At 38.0% G+C, this 15,543-nt stretch overlaps 1 protein-coding gene and 1 pseudogene across 1 annotated transcript in view; one reads left to right on the top strand and one right to left on the bottom strand.

Annotated features, from left to right (window-relative positions):
* Positions 1–15,543, bottom strand: part of CAPZA2 (capping actin protein of muscle Z-line subunit alpha 2) — a 53,900-nt gene that overhangs the window by 38,000 nt on the left and 357 nt on the right. The gene's annotated exons all lie outside the window — the stretch shown is intronic.
* Positions 1,498–15,537, top strand: LOC132372177 (RAB11-binding protein RELCH-like; annotated as a pseudogene).

Consider the following 15,543-nt stretch of genomic DNA (forward strand, 5'->3'; position numbering starts at 1 on the left):
AGATGAGACAATAATGTTGTATCAATGTGAAATTTCTTGATTTTGATAATTGTACTGTGGTTATATAAGAGACAGCCCTAAACACAGTGAAGTATTTAGAGAGTGGGGAAAAAAAATTCCTTCTCTACTCTTAAATTGTGGGGATTTTCTCTTATATTTTTTCTAAAGTTTCTCAAAGTTTTGCTCTTTGCATTTAGGCCATTAATCCACTTGGGACTGATTTCTGTATATGATGTGGGACGGAGATCCATTTTTTATTACATCATCATAAGGATAAATAAACCATCCTAATGCTATTTGTTAAAATGGACTTCTTTGTCCCACTGAACCAAATAAATAAACAAATAAAAGAAAGAATAAAAGGAAAGTAACTATTTTCAGTACTATTTTTAAAATGTGAATTACTTTTTTTCAGTCTGGGACATGAAAAACACATCATAATTTTTAATAAATTCCAAAGATAATTCTGAAAAGTGTCTAATGAGTTTAGTAGTCAGCATTCAGATAGTAACTGCAAAAATGTAACTTCCTCAAGGAACTTCTGAATACTCAATAATATCAGTAGGTAGCCCTATACTCTAAACTTGGTAGGTAGTTTTTGTTGAATCAATCTATAAGCAAGAATAAACTCTCATTTGTTTAGGATGGTCAGGGAATATAGTATTTTAATGAAATGAGCATTCTAAGAGTTATCACTAATGTAATTCTGTATGTAGACAGTTAATTTTAAAATAACGTACATTCAAAACCATAAAAACTTATGCTAATATAAGGAAGCAGTAGAGTGTATGATCCCTGGAGTCAGATTGAATGAGCTGGATTTTCATTTCTACTGCTCATTAGCTACGTAAACTTGGGTGAATATAATATTACTATGAGCAGTAACAATAGTAGAGAATAAATATATCTGCATTAGTATAGTTCAGTATTCCTAGATTAGCTCTAGAACACAGGCATTTTCACATTACACGTGAAATGCTTCTTTGTGCCCTACAGTGGTACAGCGGTGGCTTACGCCCATGCATTTCTGTGTTTTCTGCAGTGCATTCACTTCCCACGTGCCAACATCCTTTCTCCTCCCTTGGAAATCATCCCTTCCCTCTGTCCTCTGCTTACCTCAAAAACCAGTGGTAGCAAAACAGGAGAAAAAGCCAGTTCCTAGTTCTGTGGTGGCAATGTGCAGTTAAGATCTGGGTTTTCATCTAAGCTAAGACAAACCATCTGTACCCAGGTTTTGATTTAACTTCTGTAAATCTCCATTCCTCATAGGTAAATTAAGGGAGATGAAACATATCATCATTTCTTAACCTTTTAAAACCCCTGTGGTCTGTTAGATAAAATAAAATATTATCTACAGTTACTTTCCAAGATGGCTGTTATTACCTTTAATTCATGAAAAGAGAAAATAGAGATCCAGAACTGGGATTTGAATGAATTCTTCAGATGAAGTCCAAGGCTTTTCGGAGCCGCCTCCCAATACAGCATAATCTTTCTACGATGGTTCAGAAGAAACCACCAAAATATCTGGGTAATCTCATTTACTTCCACTGCTTCTATTATCACCACATAACAATAACTCTCAAATCTATATACCTATCACAACCTCTCTCAAGATCAAGATCCATTTTTCTAAATGTAACTCATTTATTAGAAATCTCCATTAAATGCCTCAAAGATACCTGACTGTCTCACCCAAACCTACTCCCTCTGTTCTTCATACAATTATCGGCACCACCTACACACCATTCCACATTTCTCCCTTTCTCCCACAGTCAGCCACATTATCAAGTGTCTGTCTGTCTTGCTCAAATCCAATCTCCTTTTCTTTGATTCCATTTCATTCGGACCCAGTCCCTTTCTGGATTGTTACAATAACTGCCCTGCCTCTAATCTCTTCTTTCTCCGAAAGTCATTTTCCACTCTGCCACCAGATTGATATTTTTCAGTGAAAATTCTGATCATTTTTTTTCCTGCTTAAAATCATCTAATGGTGGCCCACTGCCAACAAGGTAAGTCCAAAGTCCTTAGCATGACATATAAGGCCTTTCTGTATTCAAAGGCTGTAAAACATAACAGCATAAACCCTAAATAAGACTGTATATACTCAGACTACAGCTCCACTGACTTCTACTTATATGACCAAAAGCAAATTAAATTCAGTTTCCTCACCTGCAGTAAATGAGATAATACATTTAGAAAAGTGCTTGGCACAGAGTAAGCACTCAATTAACAGCTATTACCTTTTTACTCTTTCTGCTACTTGATAGCTCCTACAACCAACCCATTCTTTTTCTCACCCCAACTATACAATACTAGAGCCTCACCAATCCATTCAGTCTTTCAGACAAGAACTCTTGTCTTTCATGCCTCCATATCACTGCATGTATGTTTTGGCCACCTTTCATCTACTGTGACTAAATTGTACACAGCAGCAGAATATCTTAAACTTTGCAAATTATCAAAGAAAAGGTCACACAGAAAGGAAAACTCAAAGGTCAAATTATGCTATTAAAAACTTCTTGATGTATTATTCAATACAGCAATCATTAGCATACACTTCTGATAAAAGATTAGTACTACTACTGAGAACTGTAGTATAAGGCCTAAAATTAAAGCCCAGTATTATGTGTGCCTTGACATCTGGGGAAAAACGGAAGGACCTTGAATGGCCTAACTGCAAGTTCCCATCCTCAAACTCCTCCTGCAGGTAAGGTCCCTAGCCAGAAAACCCTCATTATTACAGGGAACAGGCACAGTTCCTGCTCACCGCTGAGTATGGGGCTTCAGTTCCCTGCCAGCCTGCAGAATTATTCAAACTAGCCAATCACATCCTCCTGCTGGAACCAGGGCTCACTCTACCTTCTTGATACTACAAAGCTTGCCTCCCTTGGCCTCCGCTTGTTCACTCTGTTCCCTCCACTGTGTCCCTATCTCCTGGGCTGAGTATTTGTATTAATAGACTGCTATTCACCTCATCTTTCCAATGTCAGGTGCTGTGTGTTCAGCCATCTCCATAACCCTACAGCAGGAACCCCTCCCTCACCAACAGAGTGCAGAGGAGGCAAATAAACAGGATCTCACTTATCTGTGAAGCTCAAATTTAAGATATAATTGGGGACCAAGAAGCAAGGAACTCAGTTATTTAAAATATATTTTAAGCAAGCAAATAAGCTGATATATAGTCCTAACATTAGAAGGGCATGAGAGAGATTCTTCGTATATCTTCCCTATTTTTATTTCAGACATAAATTCACAAGTGTGCTTATCTAGTTTCCGATCCTCCATGTATTTGAAGGGAGGAGGGTAAAGTTTGACAGTTATATTTACAACATTAAAAAAAGGGAAGGAGCTGAGTCAATCTGACAAAGGCTGCAGAAAACAAAGTTCTTTTATAGGAACAAAAAAAATTACAAATCAAATCTCTTGAAAAAAAGCTCTAAAATTCCTAGGAAATCAATTTTTATTTAAGAATAACTACAAGCTTACATCAATAAACTTCTCAGATGAAAATAAAGATCAAGATTTTCAATTACTGGATGATGTAGATTAAACATTTCAAAACCTCCAGACTTACTGCAAGTCTACTAAGTGACTAACTGGGAAAAATCTTGTGTACGTGGCCGGTGGAGTGGAAGATGAATTACAGGCTCTTCCACAATTTTAGGCAATCTTCCTCCACTCTTCTCTATTCCTTGGCCTACAGAGAACTCCTTGCTAGTTCAGAAATAAGAAGATAAAGTTGGTTTATTAAGTAGTTAGAAAGGGTCTTTGATGGAGCAAATTAGAAGGCCTGAAAGTGAAATGGACCTCCTCTAAAATGAACACTGTGCCATCATGGCAGTTTGTGACTGCTCAGACTTCTTTGGATCAGGATCCTCACAAACATCTGTAGAAAATGGGCAGAATTGAGTTGTAAATCATTAAATCGTTCAGACAAAGGAAAGGTAAGGATAGTCACCTTTCAATATCAGATAAAGTTGATTCCACTATTCTTTGAGAGAATTTACCAAATCCTTTCCCTAAGAAAGACAGGAATGCTATCTTCTCCACTGAGTAAAAATACAGTTCACTTTGATAATCGTATAGGAAATTGTCCCCTGCTTTCCACCACACATTACTTTCTTTTTGTGAGTGTCAGCAGATAGTCACCTAGGATCAGAAGTGTCTCAAATTGCAGTGAAAAAAGTACTGTGTTAGCGCTGGAAAGCTGCCTGCACAAATTGTTCCTCATGTGCTGCAGGCAACGGAGAGGAGCCGGTGCCCCTCATATTGTGTAGCGCATCCTACAGCCTGAGCCAACAGAGAAATCAGTTTCTCTACACAATTTTCAATTTGATTGAGAGACCAGGTGATGAGCAAAGCCAAGTAATACTGATGAATTATGTGGCATTTGCACATGATGTTGGAACAACATGTGTAGAAGCCAAACTACCACAGTGATGGAAAGAGATTAGTCACAATACCCAGAAGGAGGACTACCTGTGGCTAAATCCTGTGGAGCAATGATGCCTTACTTTTCTAAAGAAGTTCCCAATTCCTTGGTTCTTTAAGTGCTGCAACAGAGGTAAATGGAAGATAAGCACATTTGGTATAAGAAGCTGTGATCAAAATGCTTGGTAACATTATGGCAAAGACTGATGATCCAGACAAATATCAACAGAATACTGAACTGCTGCTTTTGGTCTTGGGTGATCCCTCAGAAAAAATAGATTCCTCAGAAAGAATAGATCCCTCAGAAAGAATAGAACACATCAAGTGTTTTTATCACCCTATGCTACCTGGACTATAATTTTAGGACTGCACTCTTAAAATTTACAATCTTATCTTATACCTACACTGCTGAGTAAGACTGAAAAACTTCTCAGGGGAGGAGAACAAAGGGAAGGTGGGCTGAATGCAAATAAACTCCATATGTAGCTTTCTGCCTTGCAGTCCTTCATTCTGTCAGTCTTTGCATTACTGTATAGAAAGCATCTCTCTCAAGTAAACCCAAGCTTCAGGGTGAAATGCCAAAGATAGAAGTGACTAGATTCCCTTGGCCTACATTGCCTCTTTAAGATATGTCTGTTACTGGAAGATGTGAGCATCTGGCAGTGCTACTTCAACTTTATGATTACCAGCTAGAACAGGAAAGTACAACAAGGTGGGGGAATTTACCACAGGTTGTCAATCAATTGGCACAATTTATAGAAGCTGTTGGCAAAATTAATGTTACTTCAACTACCTGTGTCTATGAATTCTCCAGATTTTTCTGATGCTTTTGCTGGGCACCGTAAATTGGCAAAATTTTTACAAACACTAAGGTAAAATCCAGGAGATTTTGACTGTCTGTAGAAAACATTAATTCTTTAGCAAAAAATGGAGTCTTCACCAAAGCAGATATAAATATATCAAGCTGACAAAAATTTTAAAAAGCTCTGAGCAACTGAAAAAAAGGAGATAAAAGTATAAAAAGCAGACAGTGCATGTGCACAAAAGCACATGCACACCACAAAAAATAGCTATCTGGAACCATTAAATTTAGAGGCGAACAGCCCTGCACTCTACATTAGTCCCAAAGTATACTGCACTGGAAATACTTATACTAAAAATTATTTGTTGTTTATCTTAAATTCAATTTAACCAGGCATCCTATATTTTATCTGAGAACACTGCCTACAACCCCTCTAATTTCCATACGTTGGACATTTTCCCACAGTTATTTCCTCCATGATCAAGACAGGAGACACTAGGGTAGAGATTTCCCAAATCTGGATGCCTGGTTGATTTGCTGGGAAATTTGCTTTTGAAAAAATACAGATTCCCATGTTCCATTCCAGACCTACTGAATCAATCTCCAGAGGACTGACACCTAGAAATCTGTATTTTTGAAAATCTCCCCACCTGATTCTGATGGGTTGCCAGATATTGTACCCACTGCCCCATAAGGGATTGTATATGCAAAATTTGAGGCATTTGGTCCTCTGAAGAAAAGAATCATAGGTTTCACCTGACTCTCAAGGAATGTGATCCCAAAAAGGGTCACTGTCTTAGAGACCAGCAGTCACGTTAAAAAGAGCTATTACGGGGCTTCCCTGGTGGCGCAGTGGTTGAGAATCTGCCTGCTAATGCAGGGGACACGGGTTCGAGCCCTGGTCTGGGAAGATCCCACATGCCGCGGAGCAACTAGGCCCGTGAGCCACAACTACTGAGCCTGCGTGTCTGGAGCCTGTGCTCCGCAACAAGAGAGGCCACGATAGTGAGAGGCCCGCGCACCGCGATGAAGAGTGGCCCCCGCTTGCCACAACTAGAGAAAGCCCTTGCTCAGAAACGAAGACCCAACACAGACAAAAATAAATTAATTAATTAATTAAAAAAAAAAAAGAATCTCTGCTTTAAAAAAAAAAAAAGCTATTACGAATTTTTCTACTTCAACTACAAGAATTATTTGACATTGTTTCCCATAACTCTCTAAAAATTGCCGATGCCTTTTTGAGAGTTAAAAGTAAAATAAAAATAGAAAAAATACTTTTTAAAACTTGATCATTATTTAAATAGTTTATGATCAAGTGATCATTAATTGCATGTCTGTGTTAAAGACTAATTTATTTTAATTTGAGTATATGTAAGAGAGGTAATTTGTTTTGAAGTTTTCCTTAAGAATTTTTTTCCTTTATAATTATCATTTTGAATAGTAATTAAAAACAGGGCCCGTATCACTTAACCTACAACTAGGTCATCCACTGAATTCAACATCTATTTCTTTAAATATGTTTTTACCATTTATTTAAAATATTAAGAAATCTATGAATCCAAAGTAGGCATTCATTATCATTAACTGAAAAAGTTATACAAACTATTATTTATATTTTCAATTTTTTTCTGTCCTCTGAATCATTCCCCTCAGCCCACAAACACTCCTAAAGTTTTTCTATCTTAAAAAAAAAAGTATCCCTAAAATGAAACAGTAGGAAAAAATGAAGTAGTATCTACTCTTTCTCTTGTGTTTCACTGCCGAATTTTTTTCAAGAATGATTTATACTTTAATAGGGGAAGGCGATTAAGATGTACAAACTTCCAGCTGTAAAATAAATGAGTCACGGGGATATAATGTGTAGCACAGGGAATATAGTCAATAATATTGTAATAACTTTGCGTGGTGACAAATGGTAACTAGACTTATCGTGGTGACCATTTTGTAATGTATAAAAATATCAAATCACTTCATGGTACACCCAAAAAGTACACCCAAAACTAATACAATATTGTAAATTATACTTCAATTTTAAAAAGCTTTAAAAATTAATTAAAAGACTAATACAGGGGAAAAAAGAGTAATTTATACTTACTGTCTCCACTTCTTATCCTTTAGTCAACATTTATTGAGCACCTAATACAGTGAAACTCAATCCTGGTGGCACATTCAAACCATCTGGGAAGCTTTTTTTGAAAAAAGTACAGACGCTCCAGGCCTCACCCATGAGTGAAGCCTGTGCATCCACGTTTGTTTATAAACTCTCCAGTTGATTCTAATGTGCAGCCAGAGTTGAAGTCATTGATATAATATATGCCACACACTCTACCGCAATTACAAAGATGAATAAGACACAGGGCCTGTCCCTGAAAAACGCAGGAAATAAGAACATCAGGAAACCTATTAAAATTGGTAAACGTTATAACAAAGGTATGTACAAATTGCTAAGGGAACAGAGATAGGCAAGGACACAAAAGAGGTGAGGGAGGTCTTTGAGTATGGTTACTGAACTACCATGTACACAAGACTGAAAGGCCATTAAACTGCTCTCTTAAAGGCCAGCAATGATCTCTATAGTCTACCACTTAAAATAGTCGTCCTCATCTACACCAGTTTTACCATATGCAAGATAGAGATAATAACAAGGTTGCTCTGACAACTGAGAAATTAATACAGTCGATACTGGCATATAGGAGATATAATTTGTTTCTCATCCCTTTCTCTTAAAGCCAAAGGCTCTTCTCAATTCTATATTCCTTTTTAATCTCTCTGCAATACTGCACTGCTGCTTCTGGAAATTCTCTTCAGGTTCTGTGAGATGAGCACCTACTCTGTGCTAGGTATACACTTCTACTTCAAAGGTCACTCCTCACCTTCTAGTTTCTCTCCTTCTCTTATGCCTTAAATGAAAGTATCCAAAAGTATATGCTCTCTGCCCTCTCCTCTCCTATGTCTGAACTTGTTCTCCTAAATGCTATTCCAATCTCGTGGCTTTAACCCACAAAGAGAGGATTTCCAAATCTATATAATCTCTGGGCCTGATCTCTTTCCAAGCTCCATTTCTACATTTCCATATCTGCTACGCATGTTCACATAGACATTCTGCTAGCATCTCAAACTTAGTAGAACCCAAACAAAATTCACCATTATTCCCCCGAGCTGTGCATCTTCTCTCCTGTGTTTTTTAGCTGTTAGTGGTGGTTCCACTTCCCAGTCAACCAGATTTTAATGTTCAGTTACCTCTAATTCTGCCCTTTCTCTACATTCACTCACCATGTCTTGTTGATTCCAACTCTGAAACGTTAGCAATCATTTTTTTCCTCCATGTCTTGTGAAACTACTTTAAATCAGGTCCTAACACTTAACTCAGTTTCCCAACTGGTCTCACTAGCTCCAGTCTGTCTAGACCCGTGGTTCTCAACCAGGGGCGATTTTGTACTACAGGAGACATTTGTGACTGTCGTGACTGTAGTGCTACTGGCATGATGTGGGCCAAGGATGCCCAAACATCCTAAAATGCACAGGACACCCCTACAACAAAGAGTTATCTGGCCCAAATGTCAATAGTGCTGAGGTTGAGAAAATCTGTGCTGTTTAACAGCACAATTCATCTTTGCATCTCTTACTCGCAAGGTACTTGAGATATAATTCATACTTCCTGCTCATTCCCACTTTTCTGTTTTTTCTTCCTATGCTGTGCTCTCTGACACGAGTTTCTACCTCAACTGATACCTACCATCCTCCTAGGCAGAAGTAACTTTTCCATCTTCTGAATGTCCATGAACTTATTGCTTTTTGACACTGTATAGTATATATGTTATATAGGTCTGATTCATCCTTGAATCTGTAGTCTTGCACTGTGTCTACCAAACAGGTAATCAAATCACCAATCTTCAGTGAGTCTAAAACTTAATCTATAGAATCATTACTGCTATTCACAAATACTGCATTTCTCTTCTTCTTCCCTGCCCCCTCTGAAATGAGGTTTATAGATATAACTTGCTTAAGCTAATTGAAATCTGAGCAGAAGTGCAGTGAGTCTCTTAGTATGTGTGTGGGTAGGGGGGAGCTTTAAAACCCAGTATGGTATTCATTGCATTTCTTTCCCACTGCTGTGGGGACGGTGATAAAAAGCCTAAGACTTTTTTTTTTCGGGGGGGGCGGGGAGAGGTAAATTTCACATGCGACATTTTGTAAATTTAAGGTGTACAGCCTGTTACTTTCATACATTTATATAATGTAGTATGATCGCGACTAAAGCAATATTTATCACATCATTGTAGTACAATGGTACTGTCTATATTCATTATACTGTGCATCAGACTGCTATGGTTTATTTACTACTCATTACAAGTCTGTACCCTTAAACACCATTAATCTTATCCCTCCCACCCTCCATTCCCTGGTAACCACCATTTTACTGTTTTTTTAAACAGCTTTGACTTTTTTAGATTCCACATATAAGTGATATTGTACAGTACTTGTCTTTCTCTAACTTATCTCACTCAGCACAAGGTGCTGAAGGTCCATGTTGTTGCAAATGGTAGGATATCCTCCTTTCTCACGGCTCAATAATACTCCATTGTGCATATGTATCATATCAAAAAGCCTACGTTTAGACTGAAATCCTCCAAGAGCCTACAACTATGTGACTTTGCGGAGCAGGGCCCTTCTGCTGCTGACCCACACGAGACACACACAGAACGAGTGAGGAGATGCCACGCAAAGCCCCCACCACCAATGCCCTCATGTTGAGATTTTAGTTTGTTTGTTATTGCATTATATCCTTGCTTACCCTGATTCACAATCAATGAAAGATGCATAATTTCATGGGTCACTAAAAAAGGAAAAATGCTACCGGTATCACAGCCATGATTGTACAATGCAGCCTGATTTCAGAGATCTTAAAATATGGGAAATGATGAGTAGTGAAATCAATGAAATATATTTGGTAAATGAATAAATGTGGAGGTAGTTTTCAAAAATTATTTCTATTCATTTTCAGTAGAAACATTATGAACTGAAATGTGCAAGAAAAGTTCTCAGCCATAGGTTCACAGTAGAGCATGTAAATAAATGTCTTGAGAAAGAATATGAAGACTGTAGTTCTACCCTTCAGAATAAAATTTATGAAATTCTCCTTTTTTGACAACTATAAGTGGTTCTATGGAACCCCTATTTTCTTTGATATGCATCAATCGCTTGCAATAAATTACTGTTTCAGGCAATTAAGCTTTTTTAGGTCAGGACCACAGGTCAAGTTTTCCCATCATGCTTTCAACCTTAAAAACTACTTTGTACTCTCTAAGTGTTTTTATTGGGTTGGCCAAAAAGTTCGCTCGGATTTTTCTGTAAAATCTTACATAAAGACCCAAACGAACTTTTTGGCCAACCCAATATATACCATGTTCTTCTATGTATATAACTACCTTTATTTTATGTAGAAATGACTCCCCAATGCACTGAAAATGTACTACAAATTTGCTTTAGTGTGCAAAGTCTAAAAAACTCCACTAATGCTACAGCAGCTATCAAGTTTCTGCTTGCTGCAGGAATTTTTACATTTTATTGGTGCAATGACAGAATTCATTCACCTACAGAATGAAATTAGGAATGAATAATTTCTACATTAATCGCTTACTGGTTGAGTTTATTTTGTAGTTAATAAGAACACTACTGATTTTACATTAATTATGATGGAATATAATGGCAGCTTACATTGTTTTTATCAATACATACAAACAAAACTTCTGAATCCACATTATGATTGTGTGTGGGGGAGAAGTATACAAACTGCTTATAAATATTTAGCATGTGTAAGTGACTTGAACCGTAGCCAGTATCAACACCTGCACCTCAAGGAGCACCAGGAATATCATTTAACTACCTAAATCTTTAAAATCTATAACACTATTTAGAAGTGAAAAATGTAGGCATACTAGATTTTCCCTCCAAAACTTGCCTTTATATGCTACTTCTTTTCATAAAACTGTTATTTTTTTCTTAATTTTGTAAATTCATTACTCCTTTTGTTCATTCACTCACTGAACCATTGTACTCATCACATACATTGCACTGACAGATGCTGAAGATGGCATTTCTGCACTAACGAATTCCAACAGAATACAGGAAAAAAGACAGGTAAACAGATAACTACTATGCAAAACTGTATTTAATACTAATGATGTGTTACAGTGTTCAGGAGAGAGAGAAAACAGTTGTTCAGGAGAGAGAAAACTAGCCATGTGATCTGAGCTAAATCTTGAAGGAAGAGCAATTTTTCATCTTTCAAAAAAGGGGACAGATCGGGGAGCAGTACCAATGCTCAAAGCAGGTAAGTCGTGAGCAGAGAAAAATAACTAAAATTTATTATGTTTACCACATGCCAGGCAACATTTGCACTTATAGAAGTTTAATGGGGAATATAATTTCTGTTATATCCCCACATTTTAGAGGAAACTGAGGCTGCTGAGAGATTAAATAATTTACTCCATGTGCTAGGCATGGACTAGCATGCAGGTCTCTCTGAATTCACAGCATGATTAAATAACAGTATATATTGGAAATGTCAGAACTATTTAGGTTAGAATGGAATACAAGGACATGAACACCATTTTCAAGAGTTGGGCTTCCCTGTAAAGGCAATGGAAGATCCAGCAACTAAAAGTTTGGGAGTAGAAAAATGATAGGAAGATGGAGGGATTTGTCTAGAAAGTTTATAATAAAAGTCCAGCAGTGGCAAATAAAACAGATATGAGACATTCTTCTAACCCTACTTCTCCTTCCTTAGCTTTATTTCTTCCTCAACTGTGTAGCCACAGAACAGGTACAATCAATTTGCATTCTGTTCATATAATACAAGTTTGTTACTAAACAACAGTAGTTCATAACATAAATTGTTAATGGTCTGGTCAATTAAGAGGTTATAAATCAAATATTAATATAAATGAACTTTTCAAGTTAAGAAATAATTTCTGTAAGACATATTTTGATGGAAGTGACAAGGTTTGGAGACTGACTGTAAGGTACAGAGAGCACAAGGAGGAAAAAAGTTAAAGCTGAAGTTAAAAACCTGGATGACTCGAATAATGGGAACAGGGTCATAAAGAGAAAAATGAGCAGAAAGAGATGGGGATCTGCCCTGCTTTGTGTAGGGACAGAGAGGAGGGGAGTTTATGAATTTACTTTCAGGCAGGTTCCATCTGAGCATATCTCCTTAACTGTCTTCTGTGAACAGGACCAGCAGATAAAAATGTGTGACCAGTGCTAAGGGGAGAAGCAGGGCTGAGCTAGGTACTTGAGACATCTGCAAAGATACAAAAGATGAAGCTATGCGAGCGGATCACTCTACTCACTGGGGGAAGGTAGAAGAGGTTGGTGGGGGGTGGTGGTAAGGTGTCTTCCAAAGCTTCGAGTGACTTCCAGGATTTCTCACTTAGAGAGCAGTTTGGGAATAGTTCTTCTTATTTGAGCCTTATACCACAATTTCATATAATTTCAATCACAAAAAATGCTTTACTGTACAGTGCAGCTGACCCAGGAGTGGAAAACATGAACTGTTCTGGCCTAGAGTTTCTATAACTATGTAAAAAGGTCTGTAGGACACACCACAACAAATGAATAACTTTAAACAACTTCATTGTGCTTCTTCAGATAATTTTATTTCCTACTAACCCAGTGGCCAAAGGTGAAAAGGTTATTACATTTCATACCAGTATCCTCAAAAATCAACTGTATAAGACTGAAAAAAGCAAAGATATTATTCTAGATTAATTTCTAAAATGCTTCCTACCACAGGACATATATGAAACTACACCAGCAGCATAAAACTTTTAAATGTGTCGAACAATAATAAACTTTGTTCTAAAACGATCAAAACACAAATTAAATTTAAAACCCAACACTATTTAGTGTTTGGCATTTACAATTTCTATTAAAAACAAAGAGAACTATTGTTTCTCCCTTTTCCAAATTAAGCTGTCAAATTTAAAACAAAGAGATAAATCCAGAAAAGGATTCTACCATCAACTGTTAAGGAAGTGTAATGTCACAAGAGCATCAACTTTGGATTCAGACAAACTCAGGCTTAAATACCACCTTTATACTTCCTACTCAGATGTCCTTCCGTGAATTACTTAAAGCTTTTCAAAATTTAATTTACTTATTTGTGAAATGGTAATAATCAAACCTAGCTCAAACTTACAACAAATTAACAAATGTATTGTCTAACTGAACCAGGCATATACAAAGTATGGTACTACATAAGTCTTAACAGCAGCTTCCCTTCCTTATTTCCACAATCAGTAATGGAAATTCCAAGAACTTTAAATTAAGTATTAAAAACTTGTTTTTGAAAATTACAAACAAGGTGGCAGAAAAAGTAAAATGATTTAAATATTAGTTTAAAAAATACCACCTTTAAATCCTATTTCTGATTCTATATGCAAGGTCCTCCTCCCAAGAGATTAAAAAGAACATTTAAATAAAGTAACAAGACTGTTAGAATTTCACTTTATCAGTTACTTGAATTTAACGCCACAGTTTGGTTAATATTTTTCTTAAATTACTAAAAAATGTAATCAGAAATTTATATGCAAAATATCCACAGAATAGTCTTACAAAACTCGAAATAAAAACAAAACCACAAAATTCCTTCAAATTGGAGTTTTCATGATTTACTGTTAAAACATGGTGTTGGGCGAGCAGAGAATAAGACCCCTTCCCACCCAGCCCCACACCTTTATGGAGCTTAGTGCCCTGAGAGTGCCGGATGACAAGAAATCCTGTCATCTCATTTTGAAAAAACTTTGCTATTTTAGGTCTTTACAACACATGGCAGGCCTATATTAACTCCCACACTGAGTACTCTCTCCTCAGCTAGATTTCTAGCCACTTGAGCTACTAATCACCACTTACCAACAGCAGAATAAAAAACATGACAATCCCTTTAAAAAAACTTTTTAGTACTACTTAATTTTCAATGTGTGTGAGCACCTGCATACATTTTCAGTTACCCATTTATGGTTATTTACCAATATTACACGTGTGAATACTGCACAGCAACTTTTGTGTATACAGGGATCTGCCTACCAGGCCTGTGGATTATGGAGAATCTTGTTGCTCTCCCCATTTTGTCGTTTTATTATCACTTTCACCAAAGAGCACAGAAGTAAAAAAGATTTCCGAAACTGAAGATAAGGCTGACTGCTGCACATTCACATCGGGAAGAAGACAGAACATGACATTTCAGTACAAGAACACAGGATATAAAAACACTTGGAGCAGAGCGTTCCAACCGAAGATATCCGTAGGCTTACATGAGGATTTCTTAAACACCAGTTATGCGTTTGTGTTTCATACATGGCTGTACTGCTTTGGAACCTAAAAAATGAGCCTTGTTAAATTAAGAGTGGAGTCTTCGAAAACTGTAACTATCTTATTCATAGTTATGTCAGTTACTTCTGAATTTGAGAAACATCAAGGACCTGTGCAGGAAATACTCAAAATCAGGAGGGTACCCCCGTGTCCCAACACACACTCTGGGGAATGGGGCCTCACAGAAGCCAAAGGAAACCGCGAATAAGAGAGATCCAGTTCAATGATCAGATTTCTTACTTCAAATGCCTGAGAACTTAAGTTGTTCATCTGGTTCCAATGCTGTCACAGCATCTAAGATACAGTAAAAGGAGTTCCACAATCTCCCCTCTTCGGAAGAAGTCCTAGCAGGACCATGGGGCGCTACCAAGTCGGCCCCCAGGGCGGCTACTGCCAACAAGAGTAGCAAACAACCGTGGGGACGGGGGTGTCTTTTTATGAGCAACTTCGTTGCCTCCAGGGGAACATGGGAACTGCAAAGCCTACAGCTAAAACCGAAAAAGAAAAAAAAAAAAAAAAGAGAGAGACTTCCACGGCTAAAGAAAAAAAACGTAGGACCCAGGAAAGAAAGCAGTTTGCTTGTGGGAGGAGAGAGTAGAAGAGAGAAGTGAAGGTCTGCTTCCTAAGCAATTTTTCTCTCTTAGCCCTCACCCCGGCCACCCTCTCCGGCCAGGCCATCGGGCTGGGTACTGTCCTTGGGCCGCTCCCAGGCCGGGACCCAGAACCCTCTGCAGTCCCCGACCCGGGCGCAGGGCCCCCGCGGCCCATGCGCGGGGAGAGGGTCCCCTGCGGCCGCCGCCCTCCGCGCCCCCAACCCCCGCCCGCCGCCGCCGCCCAGCTCCCGCTACCTATTTTCGGAGCACACACCCTACAAGGAGCGGAGCGAGCAGGCCTGGCGGAGACCTGCCCCCGCGCGGGGCCTCGGGTGACTGACA

Source organism: Balaenoptera ricei, chromosome 9 (genome assembly GCF_028023285.1).
Source record: "Balaenoptera ricei isolate mBalRic1 chromosome 9, mBalRic1.hap2, whole genome shotgun sequence".
Lineage (NCBI taxonomy): Eukaryota > Metazoa > Chordata > Mammalia > Artiodactyla > Balaenopteridae > Balaenoptera > Balaenoptera ricei.